At 45.5% G+C, this 23,185-nt stretch overlaps 1 pseudogene; it reads left to right on the forward strand.

The window, feature by feature from the left end:
• LOC114617504 overlaps positions 1 to 16,311 on the forward strand; it is a 59,603-nt pseudogene extending 43,292 nt beyond the window's left edge.
• Positions 16,312 to 23,185: the final 6,874 nt, after the last annotated feature.

Consider the following 23,185-nt stretch of genomic DNA (forward strand, 5'->3'; position numbering starts at 1 on the left):
TACACCTGCATCAGATTCTGTGTCCAGCTGTCCAGGCTCTTGGCAAATTGTCACACAGCAAAGGAAAAAGAAAGAAATGGGCTGTGGCTGCCTACAAGTCGCAATGGGGAAGGAAATGATACCAGAGAGTAAATCAAATTTAAACCAACAATATGGGAAGGACAGGAGTGATAGGATCTGTGTAGCAATGAGCAGACTCAAGAGGGCGGGGTGTCCTATAAAGTAATGAAACAGTGTGTGGATGGGTTTCCATCATAGAGAAGTAATAAACATGGCCATCATGGCACAGAGGAGGGAAAGATAACAGCTGTCTTGAAACAGTTTTTCTATGTTATCAAAGCTAGATTACTACTAATCAGAAATAAGTTTGGAATATCATTAGAGCATCTAGTAACTATGGCACAAAATCAACAAAATAATTACCATAACACAATAAAAAATTTATAGAGAAAAGAAAGGAAACAAGTGAATAACAAACGTGAGCTAGAGAAGGAAACAAAACATTAAAAAGACAAATGCAAGGCTAACACCATCAGGGAACAGCCATGACCAAGTGCTTTAGAAGGGAGGGCTGATAAACTTAAAAAGAAACATGGTTTTAGAAAGAAGTTTGTTTGTTTTGTTTTTATGAAGCACATGTTGGCCAATAATGTCACAATTCTCCAGTTTGAGCTTCCTTGTCTTGGGGAATGTTGGCATTGCTACCACGCCAAGATAAAGATGGTAATAAATGTAATCTCTAGTGCAGGAGAGGGAGGTTGGAAACACAGAGGACTGGAAAAAGGAGGAGGGTGTGTGAGAAGGAAGGAAAGAAGAAAGGGAAGGAGGAAAGGAGGGAGGGTGGGAGGAAGGAATGGAGGACTAGTTTTCATCCCACTGGAACTGTCATAGAAGAATCATTCATAGAAAACCTGTATCTATATGTTCAAAATCCCAGTAAGCTCATCAAATGAAACTAAACAAATCATAAATAAATAAACTGGAACTATTCAATGGTCTTACAGATTACAGAAAATAATATTACTATTAAAATTATTTTCCCAGCTTGCTCCAGATGCACACACTGTCTACTTTCAAAGGGACTTTTAGACTTTACCAATTAGTAGCCAAGAACTTAGTCAGTGGAACATCACTGCAGGTCACTGCCCTGGCAGAACAAGCAGGCCAGCCAAGGCTTCTCTTCTCAAGCTCCTCCTTTCCTGTGTCTAGAATCACAGATTAGGCATTTGAAGTCTGCTAGAGAGAGTCAACAAGGGTTATGGGGAAGGATCCAGTTGTCTCTGCTCTCTGCCCTGCAGCAGGTTGGGGTCTTGTGCTCCTGAAAGAGAGGAACACAGATAACATGCAGTGTAAGATCAAACACTGAGCATTTAGTGAGTGAGGAGGGAAAACTGACACATACTTAAAAATCAGCGGACCTAACAGAATGAACTCACATCTCTCCTGTCACTGTAACCTTTTCCTGTACCTCCCTCAGAATGGGCACATGAAGGACAGGAGTGTCCTTCTCTTGGAAGCCCATTTTGCCATGAATTAAGTCTGGATGTTTATATATTATGACATGTATGTAAGTATGTAAGTATGTAAGTATGTATGTATGTATGTATGTATGTATGTATGTATGTTAATATCCATAGATGAAATGTTTATTAGAGGAAAGAGGAACCAGAAAGTCCCTGAAGGTATTGAGGCTGTCCATCACCATTACTGCATCCTGTTTGGACAAAGCTGATGAACCTGGGGTCTAACACTGCACTGCCGTTCAATCTTGACCACCAGCGGACTGAAACCCCTAAATGATGTCCTGTTTTGAGGACCCTGAACAGGACCAACTATTACCGCTTAGGTCCTATTCGGGGGCCTGGTTTGTAGCTCCTTCCTGGAACTGGCCGCCTGTCTAACAGAAGAACAGTGTGTCCTAGATAAGGAAAGCCTGGAGTGCACAGGTTGGCTAATGTCCTCAAATACAATCTGTCCACCACAAGAATGGAGGCTCCACTCAGGGAAAGGAGGAGGTGGACCTGGGACTATTCCTGCACCATCACACTTCAGCACTGTAGATCGGTCATCACAGAGGGCAGAGCCTTGTGGCAGGGAGTTGTGCACCACCACTGGGCACCAGGCCCTCTCAGGTTTGAGGGCCAAGCTGATATTCCTGCAAGAGCTGCTTACAGTGGTGGATCTCAGCCTGTGAGTCACAACCACTTTAGGGGTTGTACATCAGATATCCTGCTTATCAGATATTTACATATGATTCATAACAGTAGAAAATTTAGAGTTTGGAAGTAGCAACAAAGTAATTTTATGATTGCAGGGAACAGGGGGTGTCTCCACAACATAAGGAGCTGCATTAAATGGTTGCAGAGTCAGCAAGGTTGAGTACCACTGGCTTACAGGAAGGAGATCAGGCAGCAAAGCCAAAAGGACAAGAAACTACGTTATTCTACGTTGTTTTCATAAGTGACTCCTGCTGACACTGAGTGAACTTTACATAGCTTCTCAGCAGTACTTGAACATGAAGTCTACAAGGAACAGCTTCAGACCTCAACGAGTTCCATGTGTGCCCTGTACCCAAGGGCTGGAAACAAGTCTAAGAGACCACTGCAGAGTTCTTAGCTACACTCTGTGGTGTTCTCAGCCACACTGTCAGGAAGGCACCTTCTGGAGTCTTCTAAAAGTTAATGTCCTCTATTTTGTCTGTCATTTAAATTTTGAGGGTATGTGCTGCATGAATATAAACTGAACGTGCCCAGGAGTGTAGTGAACTCTTCCTTAAGCATGCTTAGGAGTTTAGAGAACTCCTGTACTGATCATTCTCAGGACACTCGGGTCCTCCTGCTCAGAACATGCTCAGGGATAGACCCACACCTCTACCCATATGCACAGGCTCCTGGAGGGAAGTCCCCATGCTTTACTTGTTAAAACAGAACCTGGCCTTCCACAGGATGCCCATGTTCCCCTCACTCCCTTCAGATTGTAAACTTTTCTCCTCTCTTTTGTCTCATCTCGGCTTGGTTTGTCTTTGACTCCCTGCCACAAGAGCCCTTGGCGTTTGTCTTGCATTTAGACTGTCAGTGTAGCCTACAGGGTAGCCATCGGCCATGCTGCTCTCTACGTTCCTTCCGCATCAGTGACATCACAGGGACACAGGACACAGCTGTGCTTACCTCAGGACAGTGAAAGCCCTTCAGGGAAAAGAGTTAGAGATGGACTTACTCCTCTTATTGACATTAGCAGGGTCGTGGGAAGGGAACAGGAATATGGATGGCCCTTCCTCTTGTTGTCCCATCCAGGGGACAGGCACAAAGGTATGCTCACCTCTCAAGGCTGAGCTGAAACATTTTCGCATCCTGTTCAGGAATTTTGTTGCAGCATCAGCTGGAAAAGAGAGAACATGACCTTTTAGCCTAATGTGCAAATGGAGCCACAGGGTCCTATTTCCCATGAGTGTCTCACCTGGTGCTGGTGGTTAAGGTTCCAGGACATGATGCATATACACAGGTCAGGAGCTGGGATGGGTGCACCATGCTTGACCAGCTTGGATGAAGGGTACAGGCACTCAGACTCAGAGTTTCATTGTTGTCTGATGCCACGCATCCTCGTGAAGCTGAGTGTGGCCCCTTCCTGAACCTCTCAGTCCTAATCAGGATGCTCCCTGCTCCCTGGTTCAACATCCACAGAGATGGACCTTTTCTCCTTCATCACTTGAGAGACACAGGAAACAGACTCTGTTGTAAAGGTAAAAATACCTGTCTGACTCAGTACTGAGTAGCTCTGAGCAGTATAAACAGCATCCTCTAACTCATGTTGTAAATGCTTTCTGGACCCATATTGAACAGGCCAAAGAGGGGTGACAAAGCTCTCCTCCTGATCTGACCATGCATGAGTTATTGTGACGGACTGATTGGTTTGTGCAAAGTCCAGCAACTGTGGCTTCCTCCACCTGGTCACAGAACTGTTCACCTTTACAGGAAGGTCAGGAATGCACCCAACTCTGCATTCATTCTTTGCAAGCTTCAGTCCCTAGGAGATGGTCCAAACATGTCAGCAGGCTCTACTATCTTCCATGTATTCAATGTGTCTGACAGCAAGTTTGCTTCTCCTTACTGAACAGAAACCATGGTAACAGTATTGAAGGCACAAGCACATATGTGGACATCCTGTACCTTGCCACTGCCCAAAGTCATGTCTAAAAGATACCCTCTTCCAACATGGTTCAGTACATATGAGGACCAGCAAGGCAAACCTGTCAACACACACACACACACACACACACACACACACACACACACACATCACACACTGCTAGCTATGATACCATGCTGGATACCACCAACTGCTGCTGGCCCACTATATTGCTGTAAATGGAGCTTTAAAGGAAGAAGGGAAGGGGTGTCAGAAGATGCATAACAATTTCTGAAACACAACAGTAACATAGCAGAGGGTGGAGGTCTGCAGTGGGATGCCCAGTATGCTCTGACAGCTGGCAGTGGCTGTGAGTTCACTACAGAGATCAAGGGAGTCCAATAGGGTCTGATATATTAGTGTACATGGGGCAAGCTGACCAGCTGACAACACACAATGTGCAGATGGAAATGACTGGGGAAAGGGGAACATGCATCCCTAGAGGCTGTCCCTCCACACTTTGTTATGGAGCAAGTCCAATAGGACCTGATACTATACCCAGCACAGTGGTGGCAGGGGGAGTGGTGTCCTGTGTGTCCTGAGTCCTCAGGATGCCCAGAGTTTAGCAGTGAAACTAAGGTGTGAGTTGGGAACACAGGGCCTGATTCCTTGCAGTTTATGTGAGGTGAGAGGTCTCATAGGGTGTGACCTAGCATTGTATGTGTGGTGAGGCACAGTGAGTTTACCAGCATAGACTGAAACATGGCAGCATCTTTATGGGTGATGAGGACAGTAAGGGAATGTGTCTATCAGAAACTGATACACAGCCTAATACCAAATATTGAGGCTAGGGTTCCAAGAGCATCTGTTTTATAACAGTGTATGTAAGGCTGCAGATGGTGTCCAGCAGGGCCTAAAATCTACCAGTTTATGTGGGGTAGGGCCCAGCAGGACCTGAGTTCTGGAAGGTTGTATGCGCCCAGGGATATGCAGCAGGAGTTGATAGCTTCCTGTGTATGTGGGGTATCTGTGAGGGAAGCATAGGCAAGACCTGAGACCTAAAACTTTGTAACTCCCACTGCCACTTGCTGCCACCCCAAATACAATGATTAATTGTCAGGCAGGATTGGACACACTCTTCTAGAACCATGTGATATTCAATGTGTCAGGACTCAAAGGACAACACACCAGAGTAGCTATACCACTTACAACAGATAACAGTTACTGGACCATGCTAACTCTTTCTGAAAAACACAAGCTAGCCATCAGGCCCCATGAGATGTGCCCTGAGGAAGCCCCACATGTACGGCCATATTCAGCTCCTTCTGGACACTCTCCCCAATCCACATCACATACACTGGGGTTTGAAGCCCTCTGGGACATCCCCTCCACTACCACAGACAACTGCTAGGCACTAGGTCCTGAGACACTTGCCTTCCTCCATTCCCACAGCCCTAAGCACACTGCTTTTTATCAATCCATGTAGTATGCTCACACAAACAGTGCTATTTTCAGGTAAGAATGGACAGCTGAGGCCACCTTCCCACTTAAAATTCAGGTGTCTAGACCTTCCTCTATAGCCCCTCCCTGAGGCTGCCACTCCACACACAGTTCTAGGTATCTGACATTACTGGAAATCCCATATACACTGCCACACAGCTTAGCCTAGTCGACAGTGTGCTGGCATTGCACACACACAGACTGGTGGGGGGATGTCCATCAAGACTGATGTCCTAAAGTTTATCCAGCAGGACCTAGGACAAAGTAGATTATTGTGTGTGGCAGAGGTACACAAGTGTCCATGAAGGCCTGATAACTATCGTTGTAGTAGGTACTGATGGTGGCTGAAGTCTAAGAGAGTCCTGACACCCATCACAGCGTGTGGACTTCAATAGTGTGAGGCTGTCAAGCAGAGCCCAGGACATAGCAATCTGTTGAAGATACAGTGGCAGGGGAGTATCTAGCATGGCCTTATGACTATCAGTTAATGTGACGTTTTGTCATGGATCATTTAGGACTTGATACCCAAAACTAATGTGATGCGTATGTTGAAGGTCTGTTGAGCATTGGCCAATACCTAGCAGTCAACATGGTGTTTGGAGAGAAGTCATGCACGGCCCAATATTTAGGAATGTATTTGAGGCACTGGGGAGGTTGTACAGTAATTGCTGGCACCTAGCAGTGCAAGTGCTATTTAACAGTGGGATACCCCTTGTGGTATATGTCAGGACAGGAAGTGTCCAGAAAGAAGTGAATCTAGCAGGAAATGTAGGTAAATGATAGGAGGTAGAATGTCCAGCAGGACCCAGTACCTCAGTATCCTGTATCTCAGGTGGCAATGTGGCCAGGGGGTTGTCTAAAAGGTTCTGGTATCTGGCATTGTATATGAGACAGCAAAAGAAGCTGCTGTCTAGCCATGACTGATACCTAGAAATCTATATGGTGATTGGCCTACAGGACATTAAAGTAACAATGTATATATGGTGTTAATGGAGTGTAGATGCATGTACAGCACACACATAAGGCTGTTGGAGATCAAATCCTGTTGCTCACCCATCCCACACTACCTGACAATGTAGTGCTATGATCAGATCCGGTAGAGAGCCCCTCTCTGCCACATATACTATGTTGGAACCCGGCATCATCACACCTCACACTATACCACCACCACCCTTGAACTGTGGTCCAGAGGTGACATCGATGGCCAGGCCAAAGTCACACAGTCTGATGTCCCTGTGTGCAATGCTGTTCTCATGGCTTAGTGAACTGAACACACCATCTGTGGGAAGATGTGCTGGGACTGTTCCCTCTGTAGACAGCCAGACTTCTCAATGTGGCTCACCAGATCTCCCTCAGCAGCCTGTTCCAGCACCATAAAGATGTGTTTTCTCATGTATAACTACTGCATGATGTGTGGATGGCCCAGAACCTTAAAGAAGTCAATTTTAGTCCTGTTGTCGGACTCATTTTTCTCATCCCTTTCCAGGATCCTGACAGCAGCCCACACCTCTTTGTGGGGGTGGCACAGCCACATAAAGCTGCCTTTGCCAAGGCTTTTGAGGTGACCCAATAGGGTCACACTTTCAGAGGACCTGGCCTCCAGGTCCAGTTGCAACACTGCCTGCACTCCTCACTTCCCTGTAAGTCTCTGGAAATTCCCATGCTTACACCAGCTGACAAAACAGTGAGGTGAAACCTGTAGGACCCTGAAAGGCAGCTTGGTTCCTGGTTGACCTAAAGTTAGAAACCCCAGTGACCCTAAAGGGACGGTAGACGTTTTGCCTGGTTCCCAGACACTGGGCTCCTGACAGGAGGCCACAGCCCTCCACAGATTTGTGGCCATCAGTCACATAAGGGCAATGCCCCAAGCCCCTCCCCAGGTAGAGGATGTGACCTATGGTCACATACTCTCAAGAGAGATCTCCATTTTAATGAGGTACCTAAAGGCCTGGAGGCTTAGCCAATAAACTCCCCTTCCCAGACCCTCCTCCTTGCATAAGCTATTCAACCTCAGGCCTGCCCTGAGAAGTGGAATACAGTTTTTCTCATCCATTTTCTGCCATGACAATAAATTGCCTTAAAACTATGAACTGTCTCTTTTCTCTGGGATCCAGCGTCGGGAGCCATAGAGAAGGCTTTCGCCAACAGAGCCCCGTCTAATCCTCTGTGTACAGCCTCTCTGTGCTCCCAGCCATGACCACCAATCCAAGCCACCACCCTCCGACAAGTCAAGGACTATCCTCACAGGATCCAACCTGAGTTCCTCTCTTTACTCCCTCGACCCCAGGCTAAATCCACTCCACAGACCCCTACCTCATTCTCAGCTCTTCCGCAGCTTCCAGTGGTGCCCGGGTGCCCGAGATCCTGAGAACCAGAAGGCCCAGCCTCCTTGCAGGCCTGGCCAGCTCTGGCTGTCCCAGGGGCCTCAGACTGTGCTTCCTCATCCCTGGAGGGGTGTCCCCAAGGCTGCTCTATGGCCCGACAACCACCTGGCCCTGGCATGGGGTAAACGCAGTCAAAACCCCTGCATCGTGTCTCCCTGAGGCCCCTGAGCTCTATGATGGAGCGGATACAGGACCCCACTAAACCTACAGAATACCATGATATTACAAACAAGAGAAGCAGGTTCAGAAGAAGCCTTACTGTTCTCAATTACCACATAGGAAAGTGAGAGAGAGGTGAGATGGTCTCATAGTGCACTTCAGGGTCTTAGAAAAATAACAGGAACAGAGCAACAGTGTACTTACTTACATTAAATAAATAAATAAATAAATAAATAATCTTAATAAGAAAATGAACAAGTAGAACAGACCTAAGAATCTTTATAGCAGATATAGGAAATCTATACTGCAATCAATAGTGAAACAGGAAGAAATGGGCAAATTCCCAAATACATATAAAATGCTTGAATTGATCAATAGCAAGTAATGAAATTAAAAGATTAATAAACAGGAAAAATTTAACAAAAAAGTCCAAGGTCACATGTATTCATAAATGAAACCTACCAAACTTTTAAAGAAAACCAATGCTCCTAAAATTAGTCCATAAAATAAAAGGGAAGGGACACTTTCCAACGTGTTCCAGAAAGCCAATGTTTCCCTGTAACCAAAACCAGACAAAGGGAAAGCTGGCTGCTTCAGTGGATAGAGCTGCTTACGAACAGACTTGATGACCCAAGTTTTGTTCCTCGAGCCCACATGGTGGAAGGAGAGAACTGGCCTCACAATGTCTTCTGATTTTCACATGTGTGTAGACACACACATACAATTAAAACTATAATAAACCAGAGACTACAACAATATTTTCACACAAAAGATATGGCAAACTTCAACCAGAGTCCTTGATACTTCACACAATTTCAATGACACATTTAAAAACTCATGTTCATGATCAAGATCAGTTCACTGATGAACAGAAGTCGAGGTTGAAATACACAGATGCATAAACAAAAGCATGTGAAGTGTACATGAGACCAACAAAAAAGCACCTAGCCTTAAGAACGACATATTGTCATTTTCCAGAAAATAAGAACAATGCTATACGTGACAAGCCAAGTCTCTAAAGACAAATGTCATCTGTTTTCTCTCCTATGCAGAATGTGCACATTTGGAGGAGCCAGGACATAAAAAGGGGACATGAAAGAGGACAGGGCTCTGCTTCTCTGGGACTGTCCACAGGGCATGTGCTGGGCAGGGGTCTGGGTGTCTCAGTTAACACAGACTGTCCACTCTGTGATGCACAGGGTCCTGGGACATTCAGAATCCAGACTCCTGCAGCCCAGAGACCTCCATTAACCAGGAAGTGGGAAGAAAGGGTGAGTTCTTAAAACTCAACCACAATGATTCAGACAAACTGAGAAGGCATGGTGAGGGACCCACCTCAATAGCAAGAAAGTAAGCCCAGGCTGTACCTGAGTGTCGGAAGAGTAGACAGGAGCCCCTTATCCTGAAATCATGGAGTCACATGCTGCCTCAGAACACTGTCTCTGTCTCGGAGTCTCAGTCTTAGAGTCAGTTATAGCAGACCAGTTACCAACTGTCACAGTCACCTGGCACCAACAGTAACTCCTGGTCTATGACCAAATTGGTCACATGTCCAGAACTTGGCCAATCAGACTGGCTAGCCAACCAGGACTCTCCTGACTGGTCATGTTGAGGTCATGTGACTCCTGGTTTCTAGTAAGAACATCCATATTCAGACCACAAGTGGACAATCCTATTACTTCAGAGTTAGGGAAAGAGGCTTTGCATGCTCTCTGCTTCCTTTCCAGAGCTGTGTCAGCTAGGCTGCACCTCCCCCACTCCATTGCCTCTGTCCACAGGAGAACTCATAACCACACTTCCTTTCTCAGGTCTCTTAAAAACACACTTATTTCACACTTATTTCACACTTATTTGGGTTTGTTCACAGCTGTGGGTCCTCCCTGAGTAAAAGGGACTGAGCAGCCAGTGTGGGCACACATTTATCAGTCCCTTCAGGAACCAAGAAAATGGCCATTTTTACTCTTTCCACTGAGCCTGGGGATTCTGCTTATTTTACTTTGAACCTTCCTTTCCATGGCTTATCCTTAGTAAGCTGGCTCTCAGCAAGCTTCCTGGCATGAAACATCACCTTCATCTGAAGACATCCCTGCCTTGGGCTGCTTCATGAAGATGAGGAAACAGCAGTTGGTCCTGTTTGGAAGGCCTGGAGAAAAGAGGGGCCCCTACCTGTCATGGAGCCACCCAGGATGCAGAGAATTGGGGAGTCAACCAGGGTCACTTGCTTGTGTACCAGGAAAGTCCTCAACTTTAACTGGATGACCAGCAGCCCCAGGATTCCCCTCAAGACCTTCTCTGCAACTTGAGTGGACTGTATACTGTGAATGACGCTCAAGGTGAGGACACCCAGGTGCTGGCTGGAGAAATGATGTCACTATCACCAAAGATCACTCACTGCACAGCCAAGCTGCTGTCTCTGCCTGCAGTTCCCCATTGCTCAGTTAAAGGGATGGCATTGCTCTCAAGCACACAAACTTCATCTTCACCCTCAAGTGCTGGACCCTCATGCACAGGGAGTTTGCTGAGAAACTCAGGGCTTCTGTTGGTTTGGCCAAAGTAGAAGGGGATGCTGTGGAGAGCAGGAGGCCTGAGCCCTGCTACACTGAGCAGCAATAAAGACTGTGAAATCTGGGGCGGGGGAGGTTAGAATATGTGTAGTGTGTGCACAGAGTATGTGTGTGGGTGAAGTCCGTGCTTCCATGTAGTCCTTTATGTATCTTTACATAAACATAAAGGAATGTTTCCCTGGCATTTTCCATCATCTTTGATGGTGTTCTACCCCAGTGTTTCTCCCCCCGCCCCCCGTGCCACATCCCTCCACATCCCCAGAGAATGTCATGGTCCCCTCCATAGTTTTGCTATTTCCCTTTTTACTGCACTCATCCCCGTCTCCAGAAGCCCTCACCTCCCAGACCCTTTGTAATTCACTATTTTCTGGGGTTACCTCACTTGATATTCTCACATCTGAAAGTTTGGAAGAAAGATCCAAAATTCACTGAGAGCATGCAGCTCTTGAGTTTCTAGATCTGGGTCTCTTCAGTCAGGAACATATGTGCTAGTTCCATCAATGTACCTGAAATGTCACGAGTCCCTTCTTTTGGACAGCTGAGAAGGGCCTCGCAGTGGATAAGTACCATGCTTTCACTACATGAGTAGAAGGACACTTCACCCACTCCCCCATAAAGGGGAGAGTAGACAATGAATTCGACAGGGCAAGTTTCTGGGAAGTAGGATGCCCATTCTTTTGGGAATAAATCAATGGGTGGTATGGCTTTGTCATATTTGCATTTATTGTTAGCTTTTTGAGAGTTCTCCACACCAACTTGCAGAGTGGCTATACCATGGTGTCTATTTTGTTTTGTTCAAGATGGGTTTCATGTAGCTCAGGCTTGCCTCTAAACTGCTATGTGTCTGATGCTGGCCTTGAACTCCTGATTTTCCACCTCTCAAGCATGGATTACAGGGAGGAAGTACTGTTATTCCCACCAGCACTTGCAATTAAATGTGAGCTTTTCAGTTGTTGCAGAGATGAGGAACTCAGCAGGCACATGACTGACATAAAAAAACACTTGATTACATTCCTCAACAGGATGAAGCAAGAGTTCCCATCCATTGTGTCCCATTCTGTACACCACACACGCCATGCTGGGTGATACACGCCTGTATTCCAGCACTCAGAGGAGACAGGAGGAACAGAAGCACAAGGTTTGAAGGTCATCTTCCAATATTTAAGCGAATTTAAGCCAACCTGTGACACAGAGCACTGTCTTTAAATAAATGTCCTTACTCAAGTATATAAAAATCATTGAGGATGACTATGTTGACAGTAAAAAGGCATCATTGACAAAGGACTTTCCAGGACATGTCAACGTCCTGTACAACTGCAGATGTATAAGGAGACTAGATCTGAATGCCAGAGGAGTCACAAACAAATATGTTATATTCATCTCATGCAGTGCCCCCGCTCATCTCATACAGTGCTCCCTGGCACATCATAACTGTGTTCACTCATTCTTCCAGTGACTGGACACAGCTCATTGTAGTTTTTCAGTGTGAAGTTTAGTAGAAGTGTCTGCCCATGCTCAACCTGCATCCTTTAACTCTGTGTGCACCCTTTAACCCCAGTGTCCACTTGGTGGATTCAGCATGAAAGCAAGGCTGGTGCCTTCCAAGGCAAAACCCTCTGTCAATTACCTGAAAAGTCCTGTCTACTGTTTCCAGCTTCACAATTGATAGTGCAAACTGTGCATGCTCGCAACACTTTTTGACCATAACTTAAATATCTTTGAAAAGTACATTGTGTGAGTGTGTGAGTGTGTGTGTGTGTGTGTTTCTGCACCTTGTGGGCACTTGTATGGCTGTTTAGACAATGTGAGGCATCAGTGCTCTTCTTCCATCATTTGGATCTGGGTCCTCCTCTGGTTGCCAGAGCCCCACAACTTATCTCTGACACTTTTGTTCCATGGCCTTAAACTGAGCAAGCTCAGGATGGTACAGTCTTCCTTCACTGAGCATGCTCAAGATCACACTCTCCCTCTATCACTGGATAAAATCCGAAAGCTTTGTGTGTTCAGGGAAGATGCTGCCCTCTAAAGGTCGTGCATGCTTTCCTTACCTGTGATAGAGCATGAGTCTTCTCTCTTTATGCCCCATCTCTGTTATTTTGCCTTTGTACTCTCTGACATAATAGCCCCTGTTGTTCAGTTACACTATCTCCAAACAGAGTAGTGACACAAAGCACCACTTGCAGGCGTGTGTGTGCTCATGTGTGCATGTGAGAACATGGGCATTTTGATCTGTTTTTCTCTACCCTTTTCCTTTGAGACAAATCTTTATGGACTCTATATCTGAACTGGCAGATAGCAAGCCCCAGAAATCACTATTATTAGCTGGTCTTTAAGTTGGGAGAGGGAGGTAGACACATCCCCCCATAAAAGGATGTCATCCATGTAATGATAGACATTGAGTCTTTTGTCCAAATAGCGTTTTAATGCAGTGGCTACAGCCTCCTGGCAAATAGTAGGACTGTTAGCCATTCCCTGGGGACGTACAGTCCATTCATATTGTGAGGCTGGGCCAGAGTTGTTAATGGGGGGCACTAAGAATGCAAAGCGTTCACAGTCCCAGAGTTAAAGAGGGATGGGGAAAAAGCAGTCTTTTATGTCTATTGCTAATAGGGGAACATTGGCAGGAATGGCTGAGATATGGGGTAAGCTCCCTTTGCGGGGAGCCCCAGATTCACATGGTTTTATTAATTGCCCTCAAATCTTGTAATAATCTCCACCCCCTGAGCTCTTTTTTTATAGCAAACACAGGGGTCTTCCATGGACTGCGGGAGGGGCAGATGTGTTGTAGAGAAAGCTGCTCCTTTACAAGTTCTTTGAGGGCTCTAAGTTTCTCCCTTGATAGAGGCCACTGTGGGACCCAGATGGCTTCGTTGGAGAGCCAATCAAGGCAGGGAGTATTAAATCTGACAGTGGCCTCTAGAATTGGGGGTGATTTGGAGGGGGATTATTTGGGTCTCCTTGGGTACTATTTTTTTCATAAGTAATATCTTCTATCTTAACGTGATCTCTTTCTGGTTGGGTGATAAGAACCTTGTCTAGGGCCTGTAAGATATCTCTCCCCAAGAGATTGGTAGCCACTTGAGCCACCAGGGGGTGTATAAGGCCTGTAGCCCCATCTAGGTCTTCCCACCTATAGGTCTGTTTGGTGATACACATGTGAGAGGTACCCCTATGCCTAGGAGCTGGGGCCCAGGGATCAATTGCCAGTCTTGTGGGACTTCTTGCTGCCTTAAGATTGTCCGATCTGCCCCAGTATTAATAAGACACTTGAATGGCTTATCATCTATTTTAATGGTTAACTTTGGGAGGGAGCCTTCTGAGATGCTGGACACCCATAAGGCTTCTACGGGAGTTGTTGTCCCTCTTACTGTTGGGGCTGAGGGTTGCCCTGTTTGAAGTTTAAAGGCTCTAGTGGCTTGCCATCTTTATCATATCGGGCGGTACAGCGCCTCCTTCAGTGGAAACCTTTTCTACACTTGTCATGATGCTCTTCCCGGAGACTCTGGAAAGCTAGCCTAGACTCTGAAGTCATGCCTTCCCAAACAATGGTTTTAAGAAGAAGATCCCTAGCTGTGGGGTTGGAGATTTTTCTTTCTAAGCTCATTTTAGTTCTGAGAATAAAATCAGATAGGGATTCTCCTGCTGTGCTCCAGTAGAGAAATCTTCCTGGCCAAAGAGTTCTTTAAAACTCCATGTTCTTTAAAACACGGGATGCCATCACCCCTCTCCTGGTTTTGCCTGACTTGTTGAAGACATTCATCACGAAAGTAAGCTTCCCATTCTAGAAACATTGGGCCATGAAGAGCAGAACAGCAAATATCTCTCTAATCTTGGGGGGTGTTTAAGTTGGCAATATGGCTCTGCAGGAGAGATTTTGTCCAGGGTGCATGAATGCCATCTTGCTTCACTGCTTGCCTGAGTTCTTTTAGGTCTGAGGCTTGGAGTGGGTACCAGTTAAGTGTTTTAGCTCAAGTAGGGTTGATATTTACTGGTAATGCTCAAGTAGTTTGGGTTTCGAGCTCTGTATTAGACTCCTGAGTAGTATGGGAGGCGGGGTTAGTTTTTGCATGAGAGTCCCTGAAATTGCAAAGATGGTTGAGTATAAGGGACTACGGAACTTATCAGGGTTTTATCTGCAGGTTCTGAAGGCCTCTCACTCTTGTGGCTTGGAGAAAGGGGAGGAGATTTATCTCTCTTTGGTTGGGAAGTAAGGGGGGAGGCAGGCGAGAGCTCCTTTGGTATTTTAATAGAGCCTTGCCTTTGGATGGGGTGGGTAGGAGGAGCAGACGGCCTGTTTGGCATTTCCTCCAAGGCATAAGGGGGAAGGGGAGAGTAGATGGATTTTATCTCTCTTATTAATTGGGTAAGGGCTGCAAGGTCTGAACTAGGGTGATTTTTGGGACCTTGATCTTTGGGTTCCTTTAACTAAGGGGTGTCAAAAGCTGTATTGTTCTCAGTCTGTCCTATTTTAGAAGGCCCTATACATTGCCGAATTGGAGCTAAGATCGGCAAAAAAACATGAGGAAGCCTTTTTCCTTCTTGGGTATTTCTGTTTTTTCATAAGGGAATCTACTCTGCTCCATGAATCTGCACTGTAGATATTGTCCTCAGCCATGCATGGGGCTATCTGAAGGACTTCCTCCCAAAACAAAGAGGCTTGTTTTTAAGTTATTTTCACCCCTTGGGATTCTAATAGGGCACATATTGGCCTGACCTGGTTTTTTTTTTTTTTTTTTTTAATGTGATGTTGAGTTTCCCATGACAGAAAAGAGGAGAAACGCTTTGTCCAATGGGAATGTTCCTTTGGCTTGACGGCCTCAGGGGATTCCACAAAAGCCCAAAACGTTAAGCCTCACTGCAGATTTTTAAAGATACCCTGGCAGCCACCCTGTGGCTTTTAACTGGCTGCTGCATTACCAGATTTTTTTTCTTTTTTGTTTTAAAGAGAGTCTAGATAGAGAGTCTTCGCCAACACCTGTTGCAGGCTGTCGGGATTTAAATAGAGGTCAGAGGAACTTTCAACCAACACCAGAGAGTTGCTCTGGCCAGAAGGCATCAATTGTTCCTTCGGCTTATTTAAATCCGAGAGATGGCTCTGACTGAAAACACAGGAGGAAATAATAGGTTGTTCGTCTCCAGAGTTGGGGGCTTACCTTCTGGCACTATTGGTTCCTGCAGCGTTTTTCAAGCTCACGATCAGGGAGGCGGAGCAGAATAGAGATGGAGCGCCCAAGTGCAGCTGGCAGCTTAGCGTAGAGGTAACGCCTCGCGGATTGGGTGGCTTGGTTCTTGTAGTCACATGGGTGTTTGAAGCCCCACATTGGGTGCCAGCTGTGGTTCAAAACTCGAGTGGAGCACGGGCAGGGTTGGGGGCACCCGAACGCTGTGGTTGCTGCTGTCCCTGGGGAGCTGCGTGTAGTCCGAGGTCCCTGGGGCTCAGCAGCGTGGCTCAGCTGATGATTCTATCTTGCCAGCACCGCGGGGCCGATGCAGTCTGGGGAACCATGGCTGCAGCAGAGAGAGGGAGCCCCGTGGACGGCTGGGACGTGGAACCCAGCACGCCTGGTGGCCGCAGCTGAGTCCCCGGAGCAGGGGTGGGGCAGCCAGCGAGGGCTCAGGTGCTCGGACTGCTGGTGCAGGGGAGAGCCCCACAGATGGCTGCAGCAGGGAGGGGCAGAGAGGCTTTTCCTGGTGCGAGTTTCCCACTTACACAAAGAGAGTCCAGAGTTCCAGGAGACACGTGGAATCGAAGATATAGAAGTTTTATTGACCATGATGATGTATCTGAATGTTGGCGCCCTCCCCCAAAATGCCAGGAGGGGCTCCATTATATTGGGGAGTGGGGGGGGAAAAGGAGGGGCTAGGGAGATGAAAATTTAGATATCTATGCCCCGACATTTAGGTAATTCATTAATATGTAAATCTTGAGGCAGAGACGTGACCTAGCATGCAGGCTAAATGGAGACTGCATGTTAGGTCTCTGGGTTATGGGGGCATGGCCAAACACCCCAGGATTTCTTCAGTCCAACATATACTCTCTAACATAATGGCCCCTGTTGTTCAGTTACACCATCTCCAAACAGAGTAGTGGCACGCAGCACCACCTGTAGGTGTGTGTGCTCATGTGTGCATGTGAGAACCTCAGGCATTTGATCTGTAATTCTCCACCCTTTTCCTTTGAGACAGGTCTTTATGGACCCTATAGCTGAACTGGCAGATATCAAGCCCCAGAAATCACTATGCCTCCTGGTGCTGTATATACAGTGTGGGAAGCTATCCTTATCACATCATTGCCATTAACAAGTCTGTGCGCATGCGCTGGAAGGTTTTCCCGCCTTGATTAATCTGACAGTTGGAACACGTCATGTGGCCTGAGGCAACAGGAGCCCATCAGAGACTGCCACGTCCCAGGCGAGCTTAGCTCTCTATATAAGGGAAGGGTTTTAGGCCCTTGGGGTCCCTCCTCGTTTGTGAAGCTTATGCTCTCCCTCTCAAGATGCATTAAAGCTTATACTGCAGAAGGATCCTGAGTGTGCCGCGTCTTTCCTGCTGGCGGGAGGTTGCGCGGGACAATACAGGGCATGCATGGCCACATTTAGCTCTTGGCATGACTGTCAGGCCTCAGGTCCTAAAGCTTGCACATATGCTCTTATACACTGAGCCATGGCCTAGCCCATAGAACATGGTTTCTGAGTATTCACATGCCACGACTTTTTTCTTCTGTAAACATGGGATGATATGCTGCAGTGGCATTTCCAGGTTCAACTAGGATACTAGGATCACTATAAGTCTCTGGGTCATTATTTGGGAGCTGGTGGGTTGAGACAGTCTGGAGATTGTCTGTTCACAGCAATAAAACCCTAACTAAAATAGAAATTGGTACCAGCATAGTGGGATATTCCTGTGACATCCTGACCATGTTTTTAGGAGAACTGTGGAAGGATTTTAGAACTTGGGGCTAGAAGAGCCATTGGTGTTAAGAGCTCTGTGGGATGCTCTGTAGGAGCTTGGAAGATAATGTTGAGAACAGTGCAGAAGTTGGAGGCCTGGCTTGTGAAATTTCAGAGGAAAGATTAAAGACTCTTATCAGGACCATTAGTGATTTGATTGTGAAGGCTTTGTGGTTTTGGTTAGCTGGAGCTGAAGAATCAGCTGTGATTAACAAGATACCAGAACTTCTAAAGCAAAACCTTTGAATTACTGGGACTATTGATGCTGGTTAGCTGGAACTAAGAAATTAGTGGTGATTAAGAAGAAACTAGCATCAATAAGGTGAAATCTTCTGGAAAGTTTTCTGAGAACACGAAGAGGTTGTGTTCTAAAGATAGCCAAGGTTATACCTCTTGTTGGAGCAAGAGCTGGTAATGTATAAGAGTCTCCCAGGTGGTAATGGTTTTGAAACCATCATGAAGAGCAGGTGAGGCTCAACACTGTGAGAGGCCATGGAAGGCCAATTCTGGAGGGGCATCCCCAGTTGTAATCAATGGTCCAGGAGTTAAGGCGTCATGGAAAGGAGTTGAGCCTTGGCACCATGAAGACAGCCTATGAGAGGCTACTGATGAAACCTAGTTGCAGGGGAAAACAGCAGTGTTTTGGAGACACCAGTACCATGACATGACCACCATGAACAGCAGGAGTACAGGCAGCTGGAGCCTAGAAGACAGGGTGTGTGCTGCTAAGGGTAGGGCTGGAGAAGTGATCCAAGTCCTTGGAGGAGCCCAGAAGACTGTGAGTAGATCCCAGACGTTGGACACTGGAGTTTGATTTTGATTGTGATTGTGACTGTGCCCTGATATTTTTCCCTTTTCAAATAAGAAAGTATTTTAATGGAGCCCACAGTTAAGAAACTTTGAATTGTAAAAAGACTTTGAATTTTAAAAGACATTGGATATTTTAAAGGGATTGAAGTTTTAACATGTAAAGACTGTGGGACTTTTAAAGTTATTTAGATCTTGGGGATGAATGAGAAAGGGTGAAGGATTAATAGTTATAGTTTGTGTGTCAAGTGGACACAAGCTGGAGTTATCACAGAGAAAGGAGCTTCAGTTGAGAAAATGATTCCAAGAGATCCAGCTGTCAGGCATTTTCTCAATTAGTGATCAAGGGTGGGAGAGCCCATTGTGGGTGGTGCCATCCCTGGGCTGGTGGTCCTGGGTTCTATAAGAAAGCAACTTGAGCAAGGCAGGGGAAGCAAGCCAGTAAATAACATCCCTCCATGGCCTCTGCATCAGCTCCTGCTTACTCACCTGCTTGAGCTCCTCTCCTGACTTCCTTTGGTGATGAACAGCAGTGGGGAAGTGTAGGTGAGTAAACTCTTTCCTCCCCAACTTGCTTCTTGGTCATGATGTTTGTGCAGGAATAGAAACCCTGACTAAGACAGCTTGCTACCTCCCAACTAGTGCATACAAGTTAATTAATTTGTTTATTCTAATCCATATTTGCTGCCTATCCTATTACCTCTCACTCAGAACATCTGACTTCCTGTGTGTCTGGCTGCTGAGTCCCTCCCACCTCTGAAAAACAATAAAGAACAAAGCTCTTTATTAAAGCTAATCAGTGAATGCCTTAGGCAGGTGAGAAAGGACAGAGTCCAAAAACTTCCACCCCATCACAGACCCAGCTGGGTGTCAGTCCCTCTAGCAAACTCCATCACCACAGCTACCCTGCTAGAAATCATTCCCTGCCTGACACTCCCTCCATGCTGTCCAACACCATATACACTGCTGAGTCTAAGTACGAGGTTGGGCTGCCCAATCTTCTGGAGCCGTACATACATAACTGTGCCAGGCCCCACTGACCTTTCCCAAACCACATATATTGGGTTTGTTGATAGTCCCTCACCATTGCCACACAACATACACTGGTATTATTTGATCCATGTAGAACTCCCACGAGATTCCCTCTCATCAAAATTAATAGATATCAGGCTTTGCTGGACAACAGCCCCAGGCTGACATTTCACATACAATGCTAGATGTCAGAGCCTTCTAGATACATGCTCACCTCTTCTGTCACCCCACATAGACCTCTAGGGAACATTGCCACAGACACACATCTAGGTGTCAGGTCATATAGTGCTCTTACCCCACATACACTGTTAGAAGCAGACCTTGCAAGATATCCCCCTCTGCTGATGACAAAGCCACATGTGTTTGGGATGCCTTGCTGGGATCATCCTCCCTGGAAGCTGCAAACTCAAATACACTACTTGGTATCAGGTCTTGTTGCACCTCCGTCCCCAACCAACATTTACTCTTAGGTATTGGCCCCTGCTAATAGTCCTCTGACACATCCCAGGTACACATTAGGTATCCCACCAGCAACACACACACACACACACACACACACACACACTCCACAAAGACTGGTAGGAATAAGATGCTTCTGGATACTTTTCCCTGATATCTGCCACCATATACATACTGTTATGGACTGAGCTCAGCTCAACAACTTTCACCAACCCTCCATGCATTGTTACTATGCCCTACTGGACACTACCCCACACACTGTGCTAGGAATCAGGTCCTCTTGAGCATGTTCCTTGCAATACTGACACCAAAACAAGCCCAGGGCCATAAGATTTTCAGACAGAATCTACCAGACTTTCAAAGACGTGCTAATATCAATACTCCTTAAATTACTAGACAAAATAGAAACAGAAGAAAGATTGCAAATCTCATTCTATGAGGCCACAATCACCCTGATACCTAAACCACACAAAGTCTCAACAAAGAAAGAGAATTTCAGACCAATTTCATTTTTCTACATTGACATCAAAATACTCAACAAAATACTTGTAAAGTGGATCTAACAACATATCAAAGTCCCCATCCACCATGACCAAGTAAGCTTCATCTCAGGGATGCAGGAGTGGTTCAGTATATGAATTCCATCAAGGTAATCTGCCATATAAAAACACTGAAAAGAAAAATAACCCACAGGATCATCTTATCAGATGCTGAAAAAAAAAACCTTTGACAAAATCCAACACCACCTATGTTAATGGAGACATCAGGGATACAACATGCATACCTAAACATAATAAAGACAATAAATAGCAAGCCAATAGCCAATATCAAATTAAATGGAGAGGTACTGAATCAATTCCACTAAAATCAGAGACAAGACAAGGCTGCCCACTCTCTCCCTGTCTATTCAACATAGTACTTAAGTTCTAACTAGAGCAATAAGACAACTAAAGGAGATCAAAGAGATACAAATTGGGAAAGAAGAAGCCAAAGAACCATTATTTGAAGATGATATGATGAAAGTATACATAGTATCATCACATGACCACAAAAATGCTACCAGAGAACTCCTGCAGCTGATAAGCACCTCAACAAAGTGACTGGATACAAAATTAACTAAAAAAATCTATATCCTGTAACTTTAATTTTTTTCAAAGGCCTCCCTTCCAGCCCACCAGACACCAGAGGTAGTGGAAAAGAAAGGATACAGGGGAAGTGGACCTGTTTAGAAATGGTTCCTGGGAGCAAATATCATTTGCATTGTCAGGAAATCAGCAGTTGAGTTCACAGGTCAGCTGCAGCTCCATCCACTCCCAAATACTTAAAAGATATACAGTATTCTCCAGTTCAGTATTGTCAGGATAGCAGCCATGGTGGCATGACCTAGCAGGGACAACTAGGCCTCAGCTGAATAGGCACAAGTCAGCAGAAGGGATCTGGACCAGCAGGGATGCAAGGGGCATTGCTCAACAGTTCCCCTCTGGACAAAGTGAAGATCAGCAAAATGGGAAACCAAAGTAGATCAGCAATTCAAGCAAGTCAAATCCTCTCACAGTCCCTCGAGTCCTATTTATACTCCCTCCAAACATCACATGTCCTTTACAGGTCTTCCTTCACCACACGTCTTGCCTCAACAACAACAACAGTCTGTCTCAGCTGACATCACTCTGCCAATAAGAAGCCACCGCACACCACCACAAGTTTTTTGGAGCATTTCTCTCTGTGGAGTCCCAACAAATGGAGCTCAGCTATGCAATGTAAGGAGGACCAATGTATCCATGTCCTTAGCAAAGGCTCCTTCATCACTCGTCCTTTCATGTGCTTGCTTTAGCAAAACATCCCTTCACCTGTGTCCACTTCAGCAAAATAGTTCTTCACGTGTTTGCCCCAGCGAAACACCATCCAACACAACTGACTTTCCAAAGAACCCTTAGTTTTCACTTCAAATCCCCTTTCTGTTTAAGAAGTGTTCTTTATTCTCAAGTTAACAATCTGTACACAATAGAAATAATTATAAGAACCATCACATTTTCAATAAATGGCTCATGTACAGTATAGTCAAACAACAGTCTACCAAAACAACCTTAAATTTCTGTCAATATAGAATGATTAAACAAAAAACCTTACACTTCTATCAATATAGAGTACACCAATTAAACAAAATCCTTAATTTCTATTAAGATACAATAATTCAAACAAAACAATCTACTAGTGTCGATGACAACAACTATAACACATCAACTGACCAAAACCACTCACTCCAAATTAAGGGATTGGGACAATGGTCTTCTGTTCCTTCTGAATTTGGGCAGAGTTCCTTTTTTGGGTCCCAAGGAAGGAAATGGTTAGTCTGAAAAAGTTACCTGTAGCATTTATTGCCCGTTCTCTAGGTTTATCCAGTCTCTGTACTGTCTGTTCTTTGGCCCCAAAGGAAAACAGATGGTTAGTACGAAGAAAACAAGCTGCCTGTGTCATTTACTGTGTTTATCCAGTTTCTGTAATGTCCTTCCAGTCTACATATTGTACACTCTCTGTGTTTATCCAGTCTGTGTGTGATAGATCACTTAGGTGAGCCCTTTTCAAGTTGATTTTCATGCATTTTTTTTTTTGAGAAATCAGACGCTGAGACAGTCTTTGAATTACTTGGGATTTTCCTTTGTAAAGATACCCATGTCTCAGGTGATAAGAGGCTTTTCCTGGCCCAATCTAATTTTTATAAGTTTTGTTGGTAACTATATTTTCTTCACTCCCTATAAATACATAAACATAACCACGTTCCCATCTTAAAACTAATTCAGGTTTCTATTGTAATGTCAACAAATCCTTATAGTATATTGATTGGGCGAGTTTGTTCTGGCTAAAACTACCCTTGCTGATTCATGTGTGGTGTCTGCTGAATAAACTGAACCGCAGTTGCTGACTCATGTTTGGTGTTTGTTAGGGGACAGGACTAAGAACAATGAAGACTGGAATTGCTGTAAAGAACTATTTCTGAACAGTTCTGCTTCCCCATATCCCAATACCGTTCCTTTCCCACTACCTCTCATAGGTGGTAGACCAGAGAGGAGATTAAACCATATTAAAGTAGGTTGTGAAAAATACATGCCTATACCGAGAAATACTGGGGCTCAGAAAGAAGGAATGAGACAAAGACAGAGTCTATTTCTGACTTGTTCACAAGCAGGATTTGGAAGGAGGGAGCAGG

Source organism: Grammomys surdaster, unplaced genomic scaffold, assembly GCF_004785775.1.
Source record: "Grammomys surdaster isolate TR1022 unplaced genomic scaffold, NIH_TR_1.0 137, whole genome shotgun sequence".
NCBI lineage: Eukaryota > Metazoa > Chordata > Mammalia > Rodentia > Muridae > Grammomys > Grammomys surdaster.